Raw genomic sequence first — 25,201 nt, 5'->3', positions numbered from 1 at the left:
GGAGGACGGCGGCGGGCTCGCGGGCGTGAGGCGGCACGAGGAAGCGGGCCGCGGGGGCCTCCCACGGGCCGGGCGGCGACGCGGTGAAGTGAGTACCGGCCCGGGACGCGTGGCGCACTTATTGGACGAGGGCGGCGGCGGCGAAATGTCCGTCTTGAACGGACATGTCCGGGGTGGCGGATCTGGAACTTTAGGGTTTCGGGGGGAAGAAGAAGAAGAATTTCGGAGGGGGTCTTTAAATAGGAATAGGAGGAGCTAGGAGAGTCCAAATGAGGTGCAGTTTTCAGCCACGCGATCATGATCGAACGCTCAAGATAATGGAGAGGGTTTTGGTGGGTTTTGGGCCAAATTGGAAGGGTGTTGGGCTGCAACACACACGAGGCCTTCTCGGTCCCTTGGTTAACCGTTGGAGCATTAAACGAAGTCCAAATGGTACGAAACTTGACAGGCGGTCTACCGGTAGTAAACCAAGGCCGCCTGGCAAGTCTCGGTCCAATCCGGAAATGTTTAATCCCCACACACGAAAGAAAGGTAGAAATGACCAACGGAGGAGAACGGAGCGCCAGAATGCAAAACGGACAACGGGGAAAATGCTCGAATGCATGAGATGAACACGTATGCAAATGCAATGCACATGATGACATGATATGAGATGCATGACAATGATAACAACACATGGAGGCAAAAACCCGAACCCGAGAAAATAAAATAACTTAACGCCGGAAACAACAAGAGTTGGATTACATATTGGGTAAACCATAACCGGGGTGTTACACCTAACCAGCACTCTGTCACTAACCAGTGGGACCCACTTGTCAGGCTTGACCTGGACAGCCGCAGTTGACTCGCTGACGTCATGCTTGCACAATGCTAACGCAGTTAAACATTTTCTAGATTTAAAATAATTCAGGAAATTCCAGAAAATTGTATAAACTTCAAAAATTCATAGAAAATAATCTGTAACAACAAATGAAATAATTTATATATGAAAAATGATCATAAAAATCCAATCTATCCATCTGTACTAGTTTCATGCTTGTTTAATGAACTTAACCTCACTATTTAGTTCAAAGAATGATCATGCACTATTTGAATTCATAGCTTGAATCTGAATTTGAACCTTGAGTTCAAATCAACTCAAACCCTTCTGTTTTTAGCTGCATTAGCTCAAATCACAGCATATTGACATGTCATGATCATGCATCATATTGTGCATTGCATTAATTGTATTCTTTCTGTGTTTGCTGGTGATTGTTCCCCCTCGGTAGACGTATGTTTCGACGATGTGATCAATGACACCGATGAAGAGCTATATAATCTTCAGAAGTGCCAGGCAAGCAAAACCCCCTTGTTCAACAACGATACAACTGTTACATGTTGCGGTAGTTGAACCTCTTTCCCCTGCATGATCTGTCATTGCCACAGTAAATGGATGAAACCCACTAGCATGAGTAGTTGTTTGAGCCCTGATGTGCCTAGTCATTCATGCTTGTTTGTCATGCCTACTATTGCTTCGAGTTGTGTCAGGTCTGATTCATCGGGGATGAATTGGAAAGTTGTCAACATGTCCTACTATGTGTGAGCTAAGTGTGTTGAACACGATTTGGTAAAGGTGTCGATGAGAGGCCATGTAGGAGTACATGGTGGGTTGTTTCATTGGAACCGTCCTTAAGCACCAAGATCTGTATGTGTGATTTAAGAACCAGCTACTACCATGCATTGGGATCCTTAATTGACCCTCTCGGCTTCTTAACCACCCTAGTCCTCTGTCCAGGAGTTGCAACTAGTTTCTGGTGTTTATAGGATATGTGTTGGCGGCCGTGCGTAGTGCTGACCCTAGGGGTGGGCTATGATGCGGTAGATACACCATGGCCGGGTATGCCGGGTGCCCGTTTGGTGTCTCGAAACCCTATACACATCGTTCGGGGCCGTATGTGGAAACCTCGGCCGGACTCCCTGTGGATGGAACCTGGATAGGCGATAAACCTGGACTAGAGACTTGAGTGTTTATGTAGGCCGTGGCCGACATCCTTGTTGGGCTTCCGCTTGAAGGTTGCCGAGTACATGTCGTGTAAAAGGTGGTAAGTGGTGAGAGCGTGTATGAAGAAGTACACCCCTGCAGGGTTAACATAATCTATTCGAATAGCCGCGTCCGCGGTAAAGGACTACTTGGTTGCCTATACAGTTCATAGACAAGTGAAAGTGGATACTCTAAAATGCGCAAGATAAGCGTGAGTGCTCTGGATGGCGTTCTCGTAGGGAGACGGGAGCGGATACATAGTGGTGTATTGATATGGTGAATATGTGGACTCGTGTGCGCCACCTTAGAAGAGTTACTTGTAGTCATAGTTTAGGATAGCCACTGAGTCAAAGCTGGCTTGCTGCAGTCAAACTCCACCACCCCCTTTGTTGATACTGATGCATATGTAGCTAGTTCTGATGTAATTCTTGCTAGGTACATTTGTACTCACGTTTGCCTATTTTATGTTTTGCAGAGGGACGTCAGTCTCGCTAGTAGTTTCCGTCTGGACTTCGACGTTTAGCTTGATACCTTAGCTACGATCTTGTGCCCTCGGCAGGATCTGGTAGATAGTCAGGCTTCTCAGCCTTTTTCATTTGTAGATGTTTGTACTCAGACATGTTAAGCTTCCGCATGTGCTTTGATTTGTATGCTCTGAATGTTTGTAATATCTCGCTCCTCGGAGCCTAATGAATAAATACTTGAGTCGTAGAGTTATGTTGTGATGCAATGTTGTATTTACACATACCGAGCATATTGTGTGTACGATTGAAATGCTCGGTATGTGTGGGATCCGACAACCTAGTTGTTTATCCTGGGTATCCTCTCTTATGGGGAAATGTAGTCTTGTGCTTCCATGAGCCATAGTAGTCCGCTACAGCTCGTTTCACCGGAGTCCTGCTCGCCCAGCACTACTGCTCCGGAACACTTGACTGGTCGGCATGTGATTCACTTTGTTCCTGTGTCTATCCCTTCGGGGAAATGTCGCGCGGTGACATCCGGAGTCCTGCCTAGCCTGCTACAGCCCGGATTCGCACGCTGCTGACTGACATGCTCGATGTTGATTCATGTATGCCTGTCTCCGTAAGTTAGTGCCACTTTGGGTTCATGACTAGTCATGTCGGCCCAGGTTCTCTGCCATATGGATGCTAGCGACACTATCATATACGTGAGCCAAAAGGCGCAAACGGTCCCGGGCTAGGTAAGGTGGCACCCGTGGGAATACCGTGCGTGAGGCCGCAAAGTGAGGTGATGTGTTACATGCTAGATCGGTGTGACTTAGAATCGGGGTCCTGACAGCGTTGGTATCAGAGCCTGACTGCCTGTAGGATTACCAAGCCAAACTGGTCGAAGTTGAGTCTAGAAATGCTTTAGTTATATAAGGGAATTGACTGTGGAAGGGAACATAAGGCTCTTTTTACTCCTTTACCTTATGCCCTTCTGATCTGAGTCAACTTCTTCTTTCTACGGGGTTAAGAAACTAGGCCTTCTCATCTATCTATCAGGATGACGTGTTACTAATCCATAGACTTATAGGATTGATCTATTCATGTCTCAGTTCAGTTTCCAGTACTTCCATGTGTTCATAGTTGGTCTCGGAACCTTGATATTGTGATGTTGAGTGGTTATGCCACCATTTTGCAGGATGTCTCAAATCTTTTTGAGCATTTACAGCCGTTATGTTGTCCGAGTCATCCCAGGTTACTAAATAGTCTGATGTATTTGCAAATCCTTTACTAAATAGGATGACGTGTTACTAATCCATAGACTTATAGGATTGATCTATTCATGTCTTAGTTCAGTTTCCAGTACTTCCGTGTGTTCATAGTTGGTCTCGGAACCTTGATATTGTGATGTTGAGTGGTTATGCCACCATTTTGCAGGATGTCTCAAATCTTTTTGAGCATTTACAGCCATTATGTTGTCCGAGTCATCCCAGGTTACTAAATAGTCTGATGTATTTGCAAATCCTTTCTTTCCGTTCCCGATGTCCTTTTGGTCAGAATAAGCACACTAACCGGTGCGTTGAGGTACTCTATTGCCTCGGTATGTATGTTGGGCTATTTTTATGACCCTAGGTGTTTTAGGGAGTCACCTAGTAATCTAGCCAAGTTTTGTGTTCCCGGTGTGATGATTATGGCGACCATTCTCGAAAGCATCCCGTGATGCCATTTAGTAGTAGGTATTCTACTCCTAGGTTCTTGACCCAAGAGCCACTCTACTTACCTTGTGTTGATAGTGTTGCTCATACCTTTAGGATATTAGTAATCTTTGTGACAGTCTTCGAGGTCCATGGTATATCATTCTTCCAAATACCATGAACCATCATGGCAGAAGTTCTCTTGAACCAAAGATCACAACCAGGGTGCTCTTGAGGAGTACTCCATTCATATTGTGAATCTGCCAGTCCCTTTTCTTCTGCATGGGTTATCTGGAAGAAAGATGTTGAACTTGTTTGACATACTAATCTATGCATCCATAACTCAGAAAATCATATGTTCCTTGAGTTGTCCCTCATTAGTTGTTTTCTGACCTCCGACTATCAATTTGTAGTCAGGAGTGGTCATGCTTTCGTGTTATCGATGTCTATTATTCTTGTGGTCCGACAAGCCATTCTATTCCGGAATGACTAGGAGAAAACAAACTCCAGCACCTCATCCATTTCTTGAACTAGTCAAAGTAGTCATATTTCGTACATCAAAATGCCAATCTAGATTTTGCTCTGTTCTACCTTGGAGTGTTACCATCTTTATGTCAAGAATGTCATGAGAATTGCACCACCTCTTATGAATTCTCGACGCAGTGATACTTCTCGCCATCATTATTCATTCCTCGGTCCCGTGTTGTTGTAACCGAAATGAAGACAAGTGAATTGTGATGTGTGAAATCAATACTCCGAGCAACTCGTTGCTTTGTAGTAAATGGACATTATTCTCATTCTTAGAGTGTTGATTCTTAAATCATCATCTTAAGATTGATCGTGCTACCCAGTCCTTATTTCTGGTGCACTCTTCGATCCATGAGTTGGGATTGTGTTAATCCCTCACTCTTTCGATCATATCGTCTTTCCCTGAAAAGCAAGATTGTTCTCGAGCTTAGAGTCATATCGGTGGTTCGTGATTTTCCAGATATCTTCACGGAAGTATCACCAGGTCATCCCCTGACCGATATGGTGAGTTCGTGATCAAGTTGGTTAACCAATAAACCACTCTTTCTCCAAGAATCCGCGTTGGATACCCCTGAGCTAGTTGGTTAAGCTAAACAACAACTTGGAGAATTGGAAGATAAAAGCTTTGTCGAATTTAGTTCATTCTAAAGGGATATCTTTGCGTTTGTATGTGTGTTGAAGAGAGGTGATATCTTCATCGATTGGTCCTCTGATCAGTTGTTGGATCTATTGTCTTGCCAAAATTTTGATTTGAGCTTGGGCTATCCTCAAACCAAATCAGAACCAATGATGATCATAATGTTGTCTTACTCGTGGATTTTCCTCGAGCATACACCATTATATCTTTTGTTCTGACCAATGCTATCACTTTGTTCACATAATTGTGGAATCCCATCTATATGGAAATCTTGATGACTTGTTGTTCAGCCCATCCGCAACATTTCGTCTCCTCCATGATTCGTGTTGAACATCCAGCTAGTGTTGGAAACTTATATAAGCATTATCTTCATGTTCCGTTCATGAAGCATATGTTGGATGAAAGAAGCGGCTTTCTCTGATTCGCGTGCATTTGGTGCAAGTTAACGCTGTGAGTTCGAGAAGGATTGTTTTTGTTTCCCCTAGTACTATCCCAAGTCAGTCATGCATGTACGAAGTATGCTATGGTTTGATAGGCTCGCTACCTCCATTCCATATGTATCTCCTAGTACACCAAGCCACTGACTGATTTGTTCAAGGAGAAAGAGTTCCTTCATGAGAGCTAATCCGGACCTCTGAAATGACCTCGGTATCCTCGTTGATGGTTCCCACCTGAACTCGGTAGTGTTTCGTTGTAAGACTACTATGTGGTCATGCTTGTTCGGGACATCATGTTCTCATGTATGTAGCATAACCAGCTCGTGTTTTGGAGCTTGCTATTGTAGTTCATCTCCTGAGAATCTCGCAAATTTCATCTCATCGGTTTGTGTTGCAAACTTTCTTTTCAGACATGCCGAGTCTAAAGTATCCTATCACCAGTCGGATTTGAATCTTAGGTAGATATGATGGTTGGAACATTCCCAACAGTTGCATTTTGTTCCCAGCTTGCACCGCCATTGTGCCAATTTCCCATGGGCTGCCCTTTTCAGCAGTTGTTATCCAAGATCATCTTCAAAAGTGGACATACCATGGGTCCCATCCATTTCCGATGATAAGAAAAATCATCCATTGCGTTGTCTTCAACAAGGTAGTCCACATCGTCCACTCTAGCCCGAGTATGTCATTTTTTCGAACTACTTCAAACGATCCATTAAGAATTGCCTCAGGCTAGTATGAAGAGTTTCAATGATCTATGGATCAAAAGTAATTCTTTTTGCCACCTAAGGGAATAGCTCTACGAGTCACCTCCTCTAAGGTTCCCCATTTGACATGAAGGGCAACTTAACTCCTCGCTACTTGAAATGCATCCACCATCTTCTTAAGCGTGGAAACGTTGCCTACCAAATTGAACCTTGTTATCAATTTCTCTCCATCTGTCTTGATGTGTGTTTTGTGCCTCAGCTCAAGAGATGTTTCCAACCTCTCACTTCATGAGTTGATTTTGAGTTGCTCGATCTTCAAGAAGATCGATTCCTGTAGAGTTTCCTTCTATCGTCACCATGTTGGAAGAAGATTTCAAAAGCAAAGATGTCAAGATCAATTGGAGAAATGAATCAACATCTTCGAGAAGGGCAAATCTGATCATGAAGATCGTGTTAGCTTTGTGACCCCTCTATCTTCTTACCTCACGACTTGAATCTCGGGACGAGATTCTTATTTAGTAGGGGTGAGTTGTCACAGCCCTAGCTTTACCTTGACATAGACTAGCTAGTCATGTGTGCATCATGTTTAAATTGAAGAAATTTGAAATGAGGGAGATTCCCACAACCTCAGAAATCTTTAAAAATTGAGCAAGTTAAAAATTTATTCAAATAAGCCCAAGAAAATGTTCATTTTTCGCTCTGAGAATATTGGCCAGAGCTAAAATTCAAACCAATATTTTCAGGAGCTCATAGATATTTATTTCGGGCATTTGGAATTAATTCAATACCTATTTGCATTGGATTTATATTTGATATATTTCAAATATGACCCAATAATTCTAGAAATTGTTGTGGGGCTTTATATTATGTCACTGGTCCATACAACAATTTACAGAATCTCGGAAAATGATTTGGTTGAAAATCAAATCAAAACAAAGTTGCAGAAAAAAATAGAAACAAAAAAACAAATGAGAGAGAGAGAAAGGAAACATACCTGGCAGCCTACCAGAGATGCCCAACCCACCAGGACCCTCTGCTAGTCATCCTCCACCTCTTGCTAGTGGGCAGGAGGGCGCGTACTCGCTGCGCGTTGGCACACGTGCGGCCACCTCCTGCTTCTGCCGACGCAGGAGAGGCTCCTGAAGCCACCACGCAGCACTCTGAACCCCCTCGACCGCTCCCCTCTCTCCCTGCCTCGCCTCTCTCGCTCTCTCTACCAAAGCCGAGCGGAGCCGTCGCCGCCGTTCGCTGCCGCCATGGCTACAGCACCCCCCTCGCCCTGCCGCTGATCCCAGAAGCACCGCCGCGTTCCCCTCGTCCTCTCCACCAAGCTATACAACGACGGACGCCCTAGAACATTGCCATCGGCGTCTTCATCAACCTCTGCCCCGACGATCGCCGCCGTCAAATTCTTCATCGTCCGGCCTTCCCCGAGCCCACCGAGCTTCACTACGTGGCAGCTGTGAGCTCCCGCTCCGAACCCCTCTCTTCCCCACCTAGTTTGCGCCATGTAGCCTCATTCTCACCAGAGCCGACAGCTCCTCGCCACCGGCCATGTTGCCACCATCGTTTTAGCCACTGAGGCTCACGCTCGGTTGTGTCATCGCGCTTAGAACGCTTCCAGAAGCCCGGAACACCCAGCCTCTCATCCTGTCGTGCCTTGTATTGTCGCTCCCGTCGTTTCCCGAACTCCGGCCATCGCCATGGCCGACGAGCTCGATGCTCCTGCGCTCTCCCGCTCGCCCCAGCACCACCAACATGCTCACTGCGTCCCCGGGAAGCGAACGCGCCGCGCTGTTTGCTCTAGCTCACGCTGAAACCCCGCACCCGCTCGAGCCCGAGCTCGGCCGCCGCTAAACCTCCTCGCCGGCATCGTTTCCGGCCACCCCGCGGCCTCCCGTCCAGTCCTTTGGATGCGGACGAGCGAGAGGACCTCCCTGGTGCCAGCAGCACGATAAACTGCCGTCCCTAATGCGAGTCCAGCGAGCTCTCACCGTCGGTTTGGTCATCGCCGGCGTAGATCCGGTGATGATGACGTGGCTGCTTAATTAGGGTTTAATCACCTAGTTAATTAACCACATTGACAAAGACAGTTTGGCCCCGTGCCCTTATTTAATCAAAGTTTAGTTCCTGTTTAGTTTCTAGCTAACCACAGGAGGCCCATGTGTCAGTTTGACCTTGGCCCAGTCAGCGTTTACTGGACCCACCTGTCATTGACCCTAACCAGCACTCTGTCATTGACCTATGGGACCCACTGGTCAGGCTTGACCTGAACAGCCGCAGTTGACTCGCTGACGTCATGCTTGCACAATGCTGAAGCAGTTAAACATTTTTTGGATTTAATATAATTCAGGAAATTTCAGAAAATTGTATAAACTTCGAAAACTCATAGAAAATAATCTGTAACTCCAAATGAAATAATTTATATATGAAAAATGATCAGAAAAATCCAATCTATCCATCTGTACTGGTTTCATGCATGTTTAAACAACTTAATGTCACTGTTTAGTTCAAAACATGATCATGCACTATTTGAATTCATAGATTGAATCTGAATTTGAACCTTGAGTTCAAATCAACTCAAACCCTTCTGTTCTTAGCTGCATTAGCTCAAATCACAACATATTGACATGTCAAGATCATGAATCATATTGTGCATTGCATTGATTGTATTCTTTCTGTGTTTGCCGGTGATAGTTCCCCCTCGGTAGACGTATGTTTCAACGATGTGATCAATGACACCGATGAGATCTATATCATCTTCAGAAGTGCCAGGCAAGCAAAACCCCCTTGTTCATTCTGATACAATCCCACTCTCTCACTCCTACTCTCTTTTACTGCATTAGGATAACAACGATTCAACTATTACAAGATGCGGTAGCTGAACCTCTTTCCCCTGCATGACCTGCCATTGCCACAGTAAATGGATGAAACCCACTAGCATGAGTAGGAGTTGTTTGAGCCCTGATGGGCATACTCATTCATGCTTGTTTGTCATGTCTGCTATTGCTTAGAGTTGTGTCAGGTCTGATTCATCGGGGATGAATTGGAAAGTTGTGAGCATGTCCTACTGAGTGAGCTAAGTGTATTGAACACGATTTGGTAAAGGTATCGATGAGAGTCCATGTAGGAGTACATGGTGGGTTGTTTCATTGGAACCATCCTTAAGCACTAAGATCTATATGTGTGATTTAAGAACCAGCTACTACCATGCATTGGGATCCTTAATTGACCCTCTCAGCTTCTTAACCACCCTAGTACTTTGTCTAGGAGTTGCAACTAGTTTCTGGTGTTTATAGGATATGTGTTGGCGGCCGTGTGTAGCGCTGACCCTAGGGGTGGGCTATGATGCGGTAGATACACCGTGGCCGGGTATGCCGGGCGCCCGTTTGGTGTCTCGGAACCCTGTACATATCGTTCGGGGCCGTATGTGGAAACCTCGGCCGGACTCCCTGCGGTTGGAACCTTGGTAGGCGATAAACCTGGACTAGAGACTTGAGTGTTTAGGTAGGCCGTGGCCGACACCCTTGTTGGGTTTCCGCTTGAAGGTTGCCGAGTACATGTCGTGTAAAGGGCGGTAAGTGGTGAGAGTGTGTATGAAGAAATACACCCCTGCAGGGTTAACATCATCTATTCGAATAGCCGCATCCGCGGTAAAGGACTACTTGGTTGCCTATACAGTTCATAGACAAGTGAAAGTGGATACTCTAAAATGTGCAAGATAAGCGTGAGTGCTATGGATGGCGTTCTCGTAGGGAGACGGGAGCGGATCCATAGTGGTGTATTGATATGGTGAATATGTGGACTCGTGTGCGCCACCTTAGAAGAGTTACTTGCAGTCATAGTTTAGGATAGCCACTGAGTCAAAGTTGGCTTGTTGCAGTCAAACTCCACTACCCCCTTTATTGATAGTGATGCATATGTAGCTAGTTCTGATGTAAGTCTTGCTGGGTACATTTGTACTCACGTTTGCCTATTTTATGTTTTGCAGAGAGACGTCAGTCTCGCTAGTAGTTTCCGTGTGGACTTCGACGTTTAGCTTGATACCTCAACTACGATCTTGTGCCCTCGGCATGATCTGGTAGATAGTTAGGCTTCTCAGCCTTTTTCAATTGTAGATGTTTGTACTCAGACATGTTAAGCTTCCGCATGTGCTTTGACTTGTATGCTCTGAATGTTGGGTCATGAGATCCATGTTTGTTATATCTCGCTCCTCGGAGCCTAACGAATAAATACTTTAGACGTAGAGATATGTTGTGATGCCATGTTGTATTTACACATATCGAGCATATTGTGTGTACGATTGAAATGCTTGGTATGTGTGGGATTCGACAACCTAGTTGTTTATCCTGGGTAGCCTCTCTTATGGGGAAATGTAGTCTTGTGCTTCCATGAGCCATAGTAGTCCGCTACAGCCCTGTTCACCGTAGTTCTGCTAGCCCAGCAGTACTGCTCCGGAACACTTGACTGGCCGGCATGTGATTCACTTTGTTCCTGTGTCTGTCCCTACGGGGAAATGTCACGCGGTGACATCCGGAGTCCTGCCTAGCCTGCTACAGCCTAGTTCACAAGAGTCCTGTTAGCCCAGTGCTACAGCCAGGATTCGCACGCTGCTGACCGACATGCGCGATGTTGATTCATGTATGCCTGTCCCCATAAGTTAGTGCCACTTTGGGTTCACGACTAGTCATGTCGGCCCGGGTTCTTTGCCATATGGATGCTAGCGACACTATCATATACATGAGCCAAAAGGCGCAAATGGTCCCGGGCCAGGTAAGGTGGCACCCGTGGGAATACCGTCTATGAGGCCGCAAAGTGATATGATGTCTTACATGCTAGATCGGTGTGACTTAGAATCGGGGTCCTGACACCCTCTAGGACAGATCGGCAGGCCCCTCAGAAGCTCACGACCTCACGAGCGGGTCGGGAACTAGGGTTAGGGGGATTTTACTCCGTTTCGGATCAGTTTGATCAACATCGGACGGTTTGGAGCGAAGGGGTAGAGTACGTGGGCTAGTGTGCTGTGTAGAGTAGCTCGGGAGAGAATAGAAGAGAGGCCCGGCACCAGTTTCAGGCACCGAAACGTCCGACGAAATTAACCGACTATATTGTGGCTCTATGTTTAACGGTTGGGCTACCAAACGAGCTCCGAATGTGATGAAACTTGGCAGGCGGCCTACTGACAACATAACAACATCGCATGCCAACTTTCAGCCCATTCTGAGAACATTTTCTGGTCAATTATAAAATACTATTTCGAATGTGCCGCGGACGCGTGCGAGTGTGTCTAGGCTTAGAACGGATAACGGAAAGAACGGGGAGACCATGACGGATGCAAGTTTTGAAAACATGAATATGCAATGCGGATGATGACATGGCAAAATGCAACATGCAAACAAATGACATGGTTACGACGGCGGATAACTGGGAGACACCTGGCACAACGGCCTCAGGGCGTCACAACACTCCACCACTACAAGAGGATCTCGTCTCGAGATCTAAGGATCGCACCAGAGAGAAGCGGAAGACCAAGACGTAAAAAGTTGCTTCGTCGAGAAACAAGTGAAACGAACGAATCTTGAGAGGTTAAACAAATTGAAAAAAAGGAATCCTACAAAGATGCAAGAAGCTCAAAAGACTCCAAAATAAAAGAGGAACAAGCAACATTGCGAGAACCTTGTAGGTTGAAGGACATGAAACAAGAGCTTAACGGACCAAAATAATATGAAAGCACACTGGTAGAAAAGTGAAACATGGAACACCATGTGAACCTTGGAGTTTGTAAAGCTATGAATGATGAGAACAATGGACAAGAAGTACATGAAAGCACTCTGGTTGAAACGAGATGTACAAGGAATGATAAGGATCAATTACGACAGCACTCCGGTTAAAACAAGATAGAGAAGGAACAAGAATGATATAATTTGGACAGCACTCCGACTGTAAATGGAAGGAATTGGACATGAACTTGGGAAGATTGGATGATACTTGACGAAATCAAAAACACACTGCCTCCAAAACAATTAAAAGAATGGCACAAGGGGTAAGAAAGATTTCAGACAGCACTCCGGTTGAGAAGGGAGGCAAAACTTGATAAGATGCGAGAACTTGAATGGAGGACACGATGCTCCGGTTGAATGGATAAGCAAAGGAAAAAACATGATCTTTGTCAAAAATGGAATGATGGGTCGAAGAGTGCAACATCACAATGCTTCCGGAATGAACGAATAGAAGCTAGATCGTTAGGAAGAAAGAAAGTACAAGAAAATGATAACTTCTACCACCAATGGATTTGAAGGCATCATTAGAAAGAAGGATTGAATAGAGTTGTTGAAAATTAAACAACAAAAGAATAAGGTTGTTGTGGGCTTATGGAAAACATCTCGAAATTATGAGGTGAAATTCTGTCACTAACAGAAACAATGGATTGGATTGATATCAACAAGGAGATGAGAAACTGATGTCACCGGGAGGATAAATGGAGAACTTGGGTCATTTACAAGCACCATAAATAGCAACAATCCTTAGGGAAAACTTCTTGTGAAATATAACCCAAGATAACTCCAATGAAGAGATTGATGGGTTGCAAAGGATCTCATGAACGAATTGAAAATGATGGGTTTAAAATATGTCGTTCCAGACAACTTGTGAATCATGAAACACGAAGGGCAATTGTCAAGAGTAACATAAAACCACCTCAAAGATAAGGTAGAAGAATTTGCACTTAGGGATGCAAGATGAAGAATTCTTGAACTCCTCAAAACAAAATGTGCGGTTAGCACCGTGTTTATTTTAGAGGACAGCTTGGCGGATCATAACTTCGAGAGAAATCTTGAAGAACAATTGAGGAATGTAAGAAATCCTTGATGAACCACCATGTTGAGCCTTCATGAGAACTCCGATAATAAAAGAATGATAGAAAGAAAGAGAAGTTGAAAGAACAAGGTGAGCCTTGATTTAGATGGAGCTTCGCGATGAAATTACCAAGAGAACTTGGAACTCTGTAAAAAAAAGATGAAAAACTTGATATCATGAACGAACTCCAGAAGAAAGAATTAAACACTTGGATGAAACAAGAATAAGAATTATGTTATGCGTATCCTTCATCAATTTAAATTGATGCCAAACAACAGATTTGGCATACTACTTATTCTCGTAAAAAGGATTAAGAGAGATATAGCACAAACTTGAGGAGGTCTTGATGGAACCCCCGGTGGGATCTGGAAACAACGAATGAATCGATATAATAACGAAGGAAGAGAAATCTTGAATGAACCACCGTAAGAATTGAAAATGAATGAAGAAAAGATAAAGAAACACTGGGAAGAATTAGAGAACAAATGAAGATACTTGAGGGAATTTGATACAAGAGAACGAAGAGATCACGAGTTGATTAGAGAATACTTGAACGATGCCCCGGAAGAATTCGAGAACGAGAGATGAAAGATGGAATGAATAATTCTAAGATGATGGCTCCAAAGAATCAAACTGAAAAGACTCCTGAATTTCTCCGAATGGGTAAAAAGAATTCTCACAATCGCAAACAATTATGAGAGGACGACACCAAGCTTGAACTACACATCTTCAAGAAAATGGAGCAAGATTTAAGAGAAACTCTTCTTCGGTCTTCAAAATCCAAGAATGACGATGAGAAACACCATCATGAATTGTTGAGGCACTCTAGAATGAAAATTAGAAAGGTTCAACCAACGATGAAAAGAATTTGAAAGATCTTGGAGAAACACACATGACTGATGATAATTCATTCTTACGTCACACTTGGAAAAGAATTTGAGAGTAACTCCGAGAAAATTAGAAGAGTCAGGTAAGATTCTAGGAAAATACCTGTGGGTTAGGGCCCACTCAAGAGAAACACTGTTGAAATGATTTTGAAGAGAGATTGCACCGATTGAATTAAATGATCCAAAAGAGATAACAACCTCGAGATAGCTTGAACGGATTAGGAATGAAAACATGAATCTCCTGATATATTTTCAGCACTCCAGAACAAATGAATGGAGAGAAGTGGATGATTAAGAGGTGCACTGGCATGAGAAAACATTTGAAACAAGGAAAGGAATGTGATCAACATTGAAGGATTGAATTGAATCCACCAGAGAAGAAAAAGAATGAAGAATGATGAACTTGAATCTTCCTTAGTATCTTCGTGAGAATGACCAGATAAGAACATTGACGGAAAAGAATGGAGAGACTTCCCATCAATAAGGACACTTGATTAAGAAATCTGAGTCCTTGAAGAAAAGGGATGGGACTGCGGGAAAAACAAAGGCAACTTGGGGACGGATGAAACGAACAATGTTGAGAAAACTTAGAGTTGATCTTGCGGATGTTGAAAATGATCGGATCCACTTGAGGAGAATCACACCGGTTGGAAATATAATTGTCGAGACAATCTCGAGGAAGGAGGATTAGTATTCCCATAGAAATATGAGAACACCACTTAGGAAAGGTGTGGAATCAACACTTGACATTGAAGCAACTAGAATACCACAACTCAAAACAAAACAAAGGATTTGGCTTGCAAAATAAGCCGGAAACAAACATATGGTAGAGATTTCTTCCGAAATTTTTGTGGTGGGGCCCACACGCGATCGATCGTACAAAACGATCATGTATAAGGTAGTGCACATGACATACGAAGCGTCCCCAAGTCAGCATAGCCAAGGACTCTTTAAGACACAACGAGACCACTTTAAAACCAACCATGGATAGGCGGACCACTAGACGTCGAACCCCAATCTCATATCATGCATCTGTCAGAAAGATATCCTAGGAGCTACTTGAATTCCCACCTATTAACTACCGAAAAATTCTATTTATGCAATTTGGTGTTGGGGATACAGGGAGGCACAATATATATCACACAACTAACAAGCCCTGTGCTCCATATGTATCCATCCATCAACACATAACCAAGAACCCTTCGGAAATCGTGTACCTAATCCTTTGAAAAGCATCTATTATACGACTTATGGAAATACTCCCGAGCTCCCGCCCCAGTACTGGGTGGCGTCGAGGTTATCTCACCAACAACTCCATAAAAGAGATTTTTGATGTCGGCGAACTCATGTATTCCAGAACTGCAACGATAAAATTGTGACGACAACACCTCAGAGCTGAACTCCCCGGGACACTACCACAACCCCTTAATGTCAGGAGGCACCAAGAAAAATGTTCTCATCACAAGAATATCGGAACGATTCCAAGATACCCGTGTGATCCTAGAAAAAATCATGAAATTCGAGGAGAGGAAAGTCAAATCATGTACGTCAGGAGGCCGTACTAGAGCGATGAAGGGACCGAGGAGTAAAAAGAATCCTACTCTCCGATATATATAATCCTAAGACTCAAAATATTTTGTTATAGACTCAACAACGTCAGCGATTTGATCAAGCAGGGGGCTCCTAAGTCGGGGATGGCTCTGATTACGAACTTGTAACACCCACGATGCGGCTATATCTCCCACGTGTCCAGGCACGACTTAGAGTCATAACTGCATGGTGGTCTCGTCGCAAGAGGAGTAATCTTCACACAATCCCATGTACGAAAAAAGGGATAAACAGTTGGCTTACAATTGCCACTTCACACAAATAACAAGTTAAACATACATCATCCAGAGTACAATCAAGGTCCGACTACGAAACCAAAATAAAAGAAGACAACCCGAAATGCTAGATCCCTGATCGTCCCAACTGGGCACCACTACTAATCATCTGAAAAAGTCACATAATAATGACCATGATCTTCGTCGAACTACCACTTGAGTTCGGTAGCTTCATCTGCACTGGTATCATCGGCACCTACAACTGTTTAGGAAGTATTCGTGAGTCAAGAGGACTCAGCAATCTCAGACCCGCGAGATCAAGACTATTTAAGCATATGGGTAGGGTAAGGTAATGAGGTGGAGTTGCAGCAAGCGCTAAGCAAATATGGTGGCTAACATACGCAAAAAAGAATAAGATGAGAGGCTATGCAACAGTCGTGAAGCTAGAAGTGATCAAGAAGTGATCCTGAACTACTTACGTTCATACATAACCCAAGACTGTGTTCACTTCCTGGACTCCGCCGAAAAGAGACCATCATGGCTACACATGCGGTTGATTCATTTTAATAAAGTCAAGTGTCAAGTTCTGTACAATCGGATATTAAAAAATTCCCATTTGCCACATAACCGCGGGCATGGCTCTCGACAGTTTATACCCTACAGAGGTGTGCCAACTTAGCCCATCACAAGGTCACGATCCATGGAGACAATCCTCCATCGTGGGACACCCGATCAGACTCAGAATCCCGGTGCACAAGACATTTTGACAATGGTAGCAAGACCTCCCGACTATGCCGACAAATTCTGACAGGATCTGCACATATCTCGCTCTCAGGGCACACAGGATAGGTCAAGTTACGAGTAAAACCAGCCCTCAAGTTTCCTCAAGGTGGCCCCGTAGGCTGCCCGGTTCGGACCAACACTCAGAGGAGCTCTGGCCCAGGGGGTCAAAATAAAGATGACCCTTGGGTTTGCAACCCCAAGGGAAAGTTATAGGTTGTTAGGCAAATGTAAAACCAAGGTTAGGCCTTGCTGGAGGAGTTTTTATTCAAATTGAATTGTCAAGAGGGTCCCATACCCCTCATCGTGTTAGGGACGCAAAATTAAGGAACATAACACTGGTATGACGGAAACTAGGGCGGCAAGAGTGGAACAAAACACCAGGCATAAGGTCGAGCCTTCCACCCTTTACCACGTATATAGATGCATTAATTAAACAAATCAGTAAGAATGTGTTTGTAACTCTCTGTGGTTAAACCAGCTTGGTAATGTGGTAACTAGTTTGTCTGATGATGATCACATACTAAGGTGATGCTGATCACCAAAAATTAGACTAAGAGGAGGAGTTTAGATGAGGGTTGTAGTAGAAAGTGCAAATCTGGCCAGAATCAGGGATTTGGATGATACACTCACACACTTGATCTCTGTCAGCTGAAATTTGGCAGAGAGGGGTTATATGATGATATGAAGCTTCTGTAAAAGTTTCATGCCATTTGGAAATACTAAAGTGGCACTTGCTTCACAAAGCTTCATTCTAGACAGAAATTTGGAAAAATTACTCAGGGCAATTGGATTAACCAATTAAGGTAAAACTTGGTGGAGGGAGTTAATATAGATAGAAGCATGTCTTGGTAAATTTTCAGCTTAATTGAAGTAATATAAAATATAGTTGCTTCACAAACTAAAAATCTGACCAGAAACTAAGATTTGGTGCTGGGCTCACATAGATGAGTTACATGAGCTCATATTTGGTGGAGAGTCTTTATTTGATCATAGGAAGGACCTTGCAAAATTGCAACTCATTTGGATATGCCTAGCTTGTACTTCCTTCACAATCACTTCCCTCAGACAGGAATTTGAAAAATTGCTCAGGAATATTTACTAGGCAAAATGAGTTGAATTTTGGCACAGGTCAATTATTTGTACAGGAAAAGATGTCCAAGAAGTTTGGGTTCAAATGGGAAAAGATAAATAGCACTTGCTTCACGATGTGCCATTTATGACAGAATAGGAAATGAATTTATTGAGCATGATGGGAAACATGGCCAAAGATATATGTTTCCATATTTGAGGAAGATAGGACCCAAACAATTTATGAGAATTATTTGGGAATTTTAGGAGTGACAGAAATATAGGTTGCTTCACAACCTAGGATTTTAAAGGGTTATTCCTTTATCACAAAAGGAATACTCCCAACAAAAGAATTTTGTGTTAGGTCAAGGATGGAAATGGCATGATCATGGGATGATGAAGAGGGTGACAAGCCACTATAAAACATAGAAAGACATGATCTTCCCAAGTTTTAGAACCACATAGCCACGGAAAAGCAAAACAAAACCGGAAATCCAAGAAAATCAAAGGAAAAAGAAAAGGGCAAAAATCCAGGCTGTTACAAACCTTCCCCCTTAAAGAAATCGCGTCCTCGATATTTGGTTGCTCAGGGTTAAATAATATTTCTGACTTGAAGAAACCGTTTCCAATTCAGCTTTCTTTTATTTATTCTCATATCATATTTCCACTAATTGGATATAACTGACTGTCTTGATCTGGGGTGGTTTTCTTTGCTGTATCTGACATTCTGTCAGGACGTGCCTCATATGTTCTTGTTTATACTGACTTAAATTTTCTTTCATATCTGTTGGCTAAGCTGGCATCCAAAATATTATTTTTACGGACATACTTGTCCTTCTCGATATTGATCCTTGCTAGCAATGCTATTCTCGTATCGAGTATCGAGAATATTCCACGGAGTTGGGGAACATGCCTTCCCGTGGAACAAAGAATCCCTTTTATCCAGGCATCGGATTCCTTGAATATAAGCATGCCTTCTGGGTCCAAAATAGTGATGTGGATCATACCTATTTTGCTAACGGATGCTGACATCTTGCAGGAGTTCCTGACTTATGTTGACTGGCTTCATAGTCTTGAGTATCCAAGTTGTACCAAAGGTTTGACGGTCACTTGTTGTGATGGATAGAAAAATGCACCATCTCCTAATGATAAGATGTGCAGACTTGACTGGCGGTGATCTTGGCAAAGAATCCCATCCACACAGGCTATTCTATTAATTGCTTCCCCTATCCAAGAGATAACAATCCTCAAAGTATATGCTCTCACACTGATCTTCATTTTTTCTAGTATCTCCCTGGGAATAACAGTCTGTGCGATGCAACATCACGGGTGTTGAGGTCAATATATTGAGTTGTCCATGAGTCTGACTGTACAGACTCGGGTATTCAATGCTGACAGTTCTTAGCATACTATGGACTGAGCTGGTTGCCTCGCTATGAGGTCCTTACCACAATGGAGTATACCTCTTAGGTGGATCTTTGCTTGGGTTTGCCATGGAATAAAACGGTCTTGGGCATCCACATTTTTCACATAATAACCGGTATACCTGTATTGTTAGTCTTGCTCTTTCATTACTACTTTCTTCATCTGGATCCTCAACTGAAATAGCGGGGCCTTATATATATATATATATATATATATATATATATATATATATATATATATATATATATATATATATATATACCCTTGATTATTTTCGCGGCCCTGAATGTTGTTACGTACAATATTTGGCAATCATACCTTGGTCTGGTTCCTGTTTTGAGCCTCGGTATATTTATCCGGCTCACTTGTGGTTATACAGATCTCAATACTATTGTGGACTATGCCAGACAGTGTCGGTGTACTAGAATAGGGGTACCCTAGTACCCCGAACTTGTGCACGGGCAGTTGCAGCACCCCGCGGCAAAGGCTTGCCGGGCGAACGCCAAGATCCCCCAAGGTTCCCTTGGAGCCATCCAAGAACAAAGTATTTAAGCTAAGGAGACAAGACCCCGGCAAGAGGAGCTTGCCGGGAAGGCCAACCAAGGCGCTCCAAGGAATTTGCCGCGATGCGCCACGCGCTCCGGCAAGGCAGCAAGGCCCCGGCAAGAGGAGCTTGCCGGGAAGACTAAACAAGGTACATCGAGGCCCGGTGAGCGACGAGCTTCTGGGCCCAGCGAAGATAACGACAGCGGCAAGGCGCTTGCCGCGGCAGGCGGCCACTCTGCGTCCACGCTCCAGCGCATCCACCAACGTGTCGCTCTGGGGGCCTCTCCGGGCGCACGTGGCGGGAGGCTGTGCAGCCAGCGGTGCGCAGTAGCATGCGAAGCTGACAAGATCACCATCGTGGCGAACGGTGGCGCCCCTAACGGTCCTTTTCTGCACTGTTCGGGCGACTCAGACGGGCATTTAATGCCCTTGTCCCCTGCCGTCAGGGTTAGGTAGGGTGCACTGTACAAGCAACTGTATCAACTACCTCGCTTTTTACGTTTTTACCCTCCTCTGCGTTGCCACCTGTCGGTGACCCCTTTAGCGTATAAAAGGAGGCCCATGCGCAACGTAGGGGGGGTTCGGTTCGGAGCCTCGGACAGTCGGCTTCAATTCATTCGTAGCCCAGAAAACATCACACTCTCGCTCTGGAGAGCAAGAACACCAGATAATACAACCAGACAAGCAGCAGTAGGAGTGTTATCTCTCTGGAGAGCTCCGAAGCTGGGTAAACTGCTCGTGTGCCTCGCCTCGATCTGCTCTTCGTGCGACCTCCGCCCCCCGCCGAACCGAAAGGGTCCCGGTCCGCCGGCCCCATAGGTGTTCGTGGATCAGTTCACCCCGACATCTTTGGCGCGCCAGGTAGGGGGTGTTGAGATTGTGTGAACCAGATCCGGCGTTCACACGAGCTAGATCTTTATTCCCTTCATCAACATGCCACCGAAGAAGAAGACTTCGGCGGCAGCCGCTCCATCCACGTCACTTCCGCCACCGTTGGAACAAACGAGTGGTGGGATGGACGCCGGCGGAAGAAAGGACGTCGACGAGGAAGCTCATGATGCCGCCAGGTCCAAGAACAAGGCTGCACAAACCTCGGCGACTGTACATGTTCCACGCCACTCTCAGGAGGCGCAAGATCAACAGCGTCATGGCACTAGCAGTGCCATACGCATGATAGCCCAAGACCAAGCTGGTGGATCTTGGTGCGCTCAAGATCAGCATGCACGCCAGCGTGCTGGCACGAGCGGGGCACGGTCGCCTGGATGGGATACTGCTCCCTCTAACATAGTTAGAAGTTCGAGCACGTCCCGTTCCTCGCGTCGTCCGCCACTGCCACCCACCACTCCAGCAGAAGCTTTGGCGCGAGCTCAACTTCTCCTAGATTACCCTCCGACGTCGGATAAGATCGACGAATGGAGGGCTACCATTCAGAGTCTCATCGGCTATGCCAACGGCGACACTCCACGACGGCCGAGCGCGTCGCCGCTGCGGCAGGGCTGCCGGACGCGAGCCGGTGGCAACGAAACGGGCGGAGATGCAACTACCATGCAATCACCGCCCCGAAGGCCAAGATCGCCGACTCGCCGGATCCACCTCGACAGCGACTCCACTGCATCGTCGGATCCACGAGCTCGTCACGATCAGCGCCAAGTTCTTCATGATCGACAACAAGAAGACGCTCGAACCCGCATCGAGCGCTAAAGAGAAGCGCGACGTCAATCCGACAAGCGCGTTGGTCCCTCTGTTGACATGCATGCACCAGGGGAACCAGGCGATCTACCGTACGCGGTAGGTTGTCCTGCGTTCACTCGTGAGCTGCGGCAAGTCCAGTGGCCCAACACAAAGAACTTCAAGCCAGATGTACCGGAGATATACGACGGCAAGACGCATCCGTCAGAGTTCATCAGCATCTACACCATTGCGGTACAAGCTGCCGGGGGACAAGATGACAAGATCCTTGCCAACTATTTCCCGCTGGTGCTCAAGCCCAACGTCAGATCCTGGCTCATGCACTTGCTGGACAACTCCATATCCTCTTGGGCTGATCTGTGCCATCAGTTTGTCAGCGCCTTTACCGGCGGACACAAGCCTCATGGCCAGGAGAGTGATCTTCATCTGCTCGCCCAGAAGGAAGGAGAGCCCCTGCGCAAGTACATTCAGAGATTCAGTAGCGTACAGCACAACATCCCAGACGTCCACCCTGCCGCGGTGATCAGCGCGTTCCATCAGAACGTGCAGAACCGCAGGATGCGGGAGGAAATGGCGATGTGCAAGATCAGGGACGTCAGTGAGTTATATGCACTGGCCGACAAGTGTGCGCGTGCTGAGGAAGGGAGGAGACTCCCCGGAGAAAATATAGGAGCGGGAGGATCTTACAGTGAAGATGCTGCCCCGACAAGGAAAAACCGGCGGCGGAACAATAGGAGGAGAAAAGGCAAAGAAGTGCTAGTTGTTGAGCAGTCCGGCAATGGTGGCGGCGCCAAGGAAGCCAAAGCTGGAGACTCCGGCAAGGAGGTTGCCGCGTAAGTGGCGGTCACCGACAAGCAGGACGGCACCAACAAGCAGTATTGCAAGATTCACCGCACCAAGGGCCATGATCTTCAGAACTGTAAGAGGGTCGAGCAGCTTGTTGAGCAACAGAAAGCTGAATACGAGCGGTGCGACAAGGAGAAGGCCCAGGAAGGAGCTGGTGGATCCGGTAAGAAACGTCCTGGCCGAGGAGGACGCCGCGGCAAGGCCAAGCAGCGGCAAGGAGACAGACCTCCTCGCGGCCGCGACAAGGATGAAGATGACGGCGACGATGAAGATATGGATGATGAGGAGACTGATGAGCAGGAGTTCCAGAAAGCCACAGAGGTCCTGTGCGTTGAAGGTGGTGCTTCTCTGCATGCCTCGCACCGCCAGCTCAAGTAGTGGGTGCGGGAAGTTAATGCAGCAGAACCACCCGTCGAGTCACGCAGGCCTCTGAAATGGTCCGGCACGCCTATCATCTTTGATATTGAGGACCACCCGGATCGCATAACTGCGGTCGGGTGCTTGCCGATGTTGGTTTCACCAACAATCCGCAACCTCAAGGTCACTAAGATGCTAGTTGACGGCGGGGCCGGCTTGAACCTGATCTCCTCCGCGGTGCTCCAGAAGCTCCAGATCCCTGACAGCGAGCTCGAAGAGACCGGCACATTTCAAGGAATCAACCCGGGAAGGAGCAAGCCAAAGGGAAAGATCACGTTGCCGGTAACATTTGGCAGCGAGCTGAACTTCAGGATCGAGAGGGTCACGTTTGATGTTGCCGACTTTCCATTACCTTACAATTGGATCCTTGGCCGTCCGGCACTCGCCAAGTTCATGGCAGCCTCTCACTATGCGTACAACGTACTGAAAATGCCAGGCCCAATAAGTGTCATCTCTGTCCATGGCGACAAGAAGGATGCTCTTATCTGTGCCGACAAGATCTACCGGGAAGCCACAGCCGCAGCAGAACGAAGGACACTTGCCGCTGAAGCTCCCGGGGGGAAGAAGAAGACCAAGACCGGAAAGAGCTCTGATGCCCACTCAGGCAAGCGCACTTCTTCGGAGTGCTGCGCTACCATCGAGGACACACCATCGAGCTCCACCGGCAAGTGTAAGAAGGCAATGGCAGCTCCACCTGAGACTAAGAAGGTGTCTGCCAAGGAGGATGGCACTGGTGGTACCTTCAACATCAGCGCCACTCTTGACCCCAAATAGGAAAGCGCGCTCGTTGCTTTCCTGCGGGCGAATGTCGACGTGTTTGCGTGGCAACCGTCTGATATCCCCGGTGTTCCCAGGAAAGTGATTGAGCACCACCTTGCCGTCTGTCCTCATGCGCGGCCCGTCAAGCAGAGAGTCAGGAAGCAGGCAGTAGAGCGCCAAGAATTCATCGCAGAAGAAATCAAGAAGTTGGAAGCAGCAGGCCTTGTCAGAGGAGTACTCCATCCCACGTGGTTGGCTAATCCTGTTGTTGTGCGCAAAGCTAACGGGAAATGGAGACTTTGTATTGACTTCACTGATGTTAATAAAGCTTGTCCCAAAGACCCATTTCCCTTGCCGCGTATTGACCAGATTGTTGACTCCACAGCCGGATGTGATTTGCTTTCATTTCTTGATGCATACTCAGGATACCATCAGATCTGCATGGCAGAAGAAGATGAAGAGAAAACCGCATTTATCACCCCGTGTGGCACGTACTGCTTCGTACAGATGCCTTTCGGTTTGAAGAATGCTGGTTCAACATTCGCAAGGGTAGTCCACCATGCTTTTGAGCCACAAATACACAGAAACGTGGAAGCTTACATGGATGACATAGTGGTCAAGAGCAAGAATAAGGCGACCCTGATTCAAGATTTAGACGAAACATTTGCAAACCTGCGCAAGATCAACCTCAAGCTTAACCCCGAGAAGTGCGTGTTTGGAGTCCCTTCCGGCAAGCTTCTCGGGTTCTTCATGTCTCAGTGGGGAATTGAAGCCAATCCCGACAAGATCAAAGCCATTGAGCAGATCGATGCACCAAAGCGCGTCAAGGATGTACGAAGGCTTGCTGGTTGCGTGGCTGCTCTCAGCAGGTTTATCTCTAGATCTGCTGACCGCGCCCTGCCATTTTACAAAATTTTGAAAAAGGCAGGTCCAATGAAATGGACTCCGGAAGCGGAGGCTGCGCTGCAGGACTTGAAGAGATACCTGTCCTCCACTCCAACGCTTGTCGCACCTAAGCCGCAAGAGAAGTTGCTGCTGTATATAGCAGCAACCAATCAAGTGGTTAGTGCTGCGTTAGTGGCGGAGAGGGAGGCAGATGATGAGCCAGCAACCACGACAGATCCATCCAGCGACAAGCAGGGGGCTTCGTCGACAAGCTCTGGTCCCGACAAACATGGGTTTGCGTAGGAACATGATAAGATGCCAAGGAGAATGGTGCAGCGCCCAGTTTACTTTGTCAGTTCTCTTCTGCAGGGGGCTAGATCAAGATACTCTGGTGTGCAGAAGTTGCTTTTCGGCCTCCTCATGGCCTCGAGAAAGTTGCGCCATTACTTCCAAGCACATGAGATCACAGTCGTCACTCGCTTTTCGCTGAAGAGGATACTGCAAAATCCAGAAGCAACGGGCAGGATTGTCGAGTGGGCGCTGGAACTGTCAACCTTTGGTCTCAAATTTGAGAGCACTTCAACTATCCAAAGCAGAGCATTGGCAGAGTTCATAGCAGAGTGGACGCCAATCCCAGATGAAGAAATTCCAGAAACGAGCATCCCCGTCAAAGAGGCAAGCAAAGAGTGGCTGATGTACTTTGATGGTGCCTTCTCGCTGCAAGGCGCCGGTGCAGGCGTGCTGCTTGTCGC

The sequence above is a fragment of the Triticum aestivum genome, chromosome 4A (assembly GCF_018294505.1).
Source record: "Triticum aestivum cultivar Chinese Spring chromosome 4A, IWGSC CS RefSeq v2.1, whole genome shotgun sequence".
In the NCBI taxonomy this organism is placed as follows: Eukaryota; Viridiplantae; Streptophyta; class Magnoliopsida; order Poales; family Poaceae; genus Triticum; species Triticum aestivum.
Note: the sequence above shows the minus strand (reverse complement) of the source record.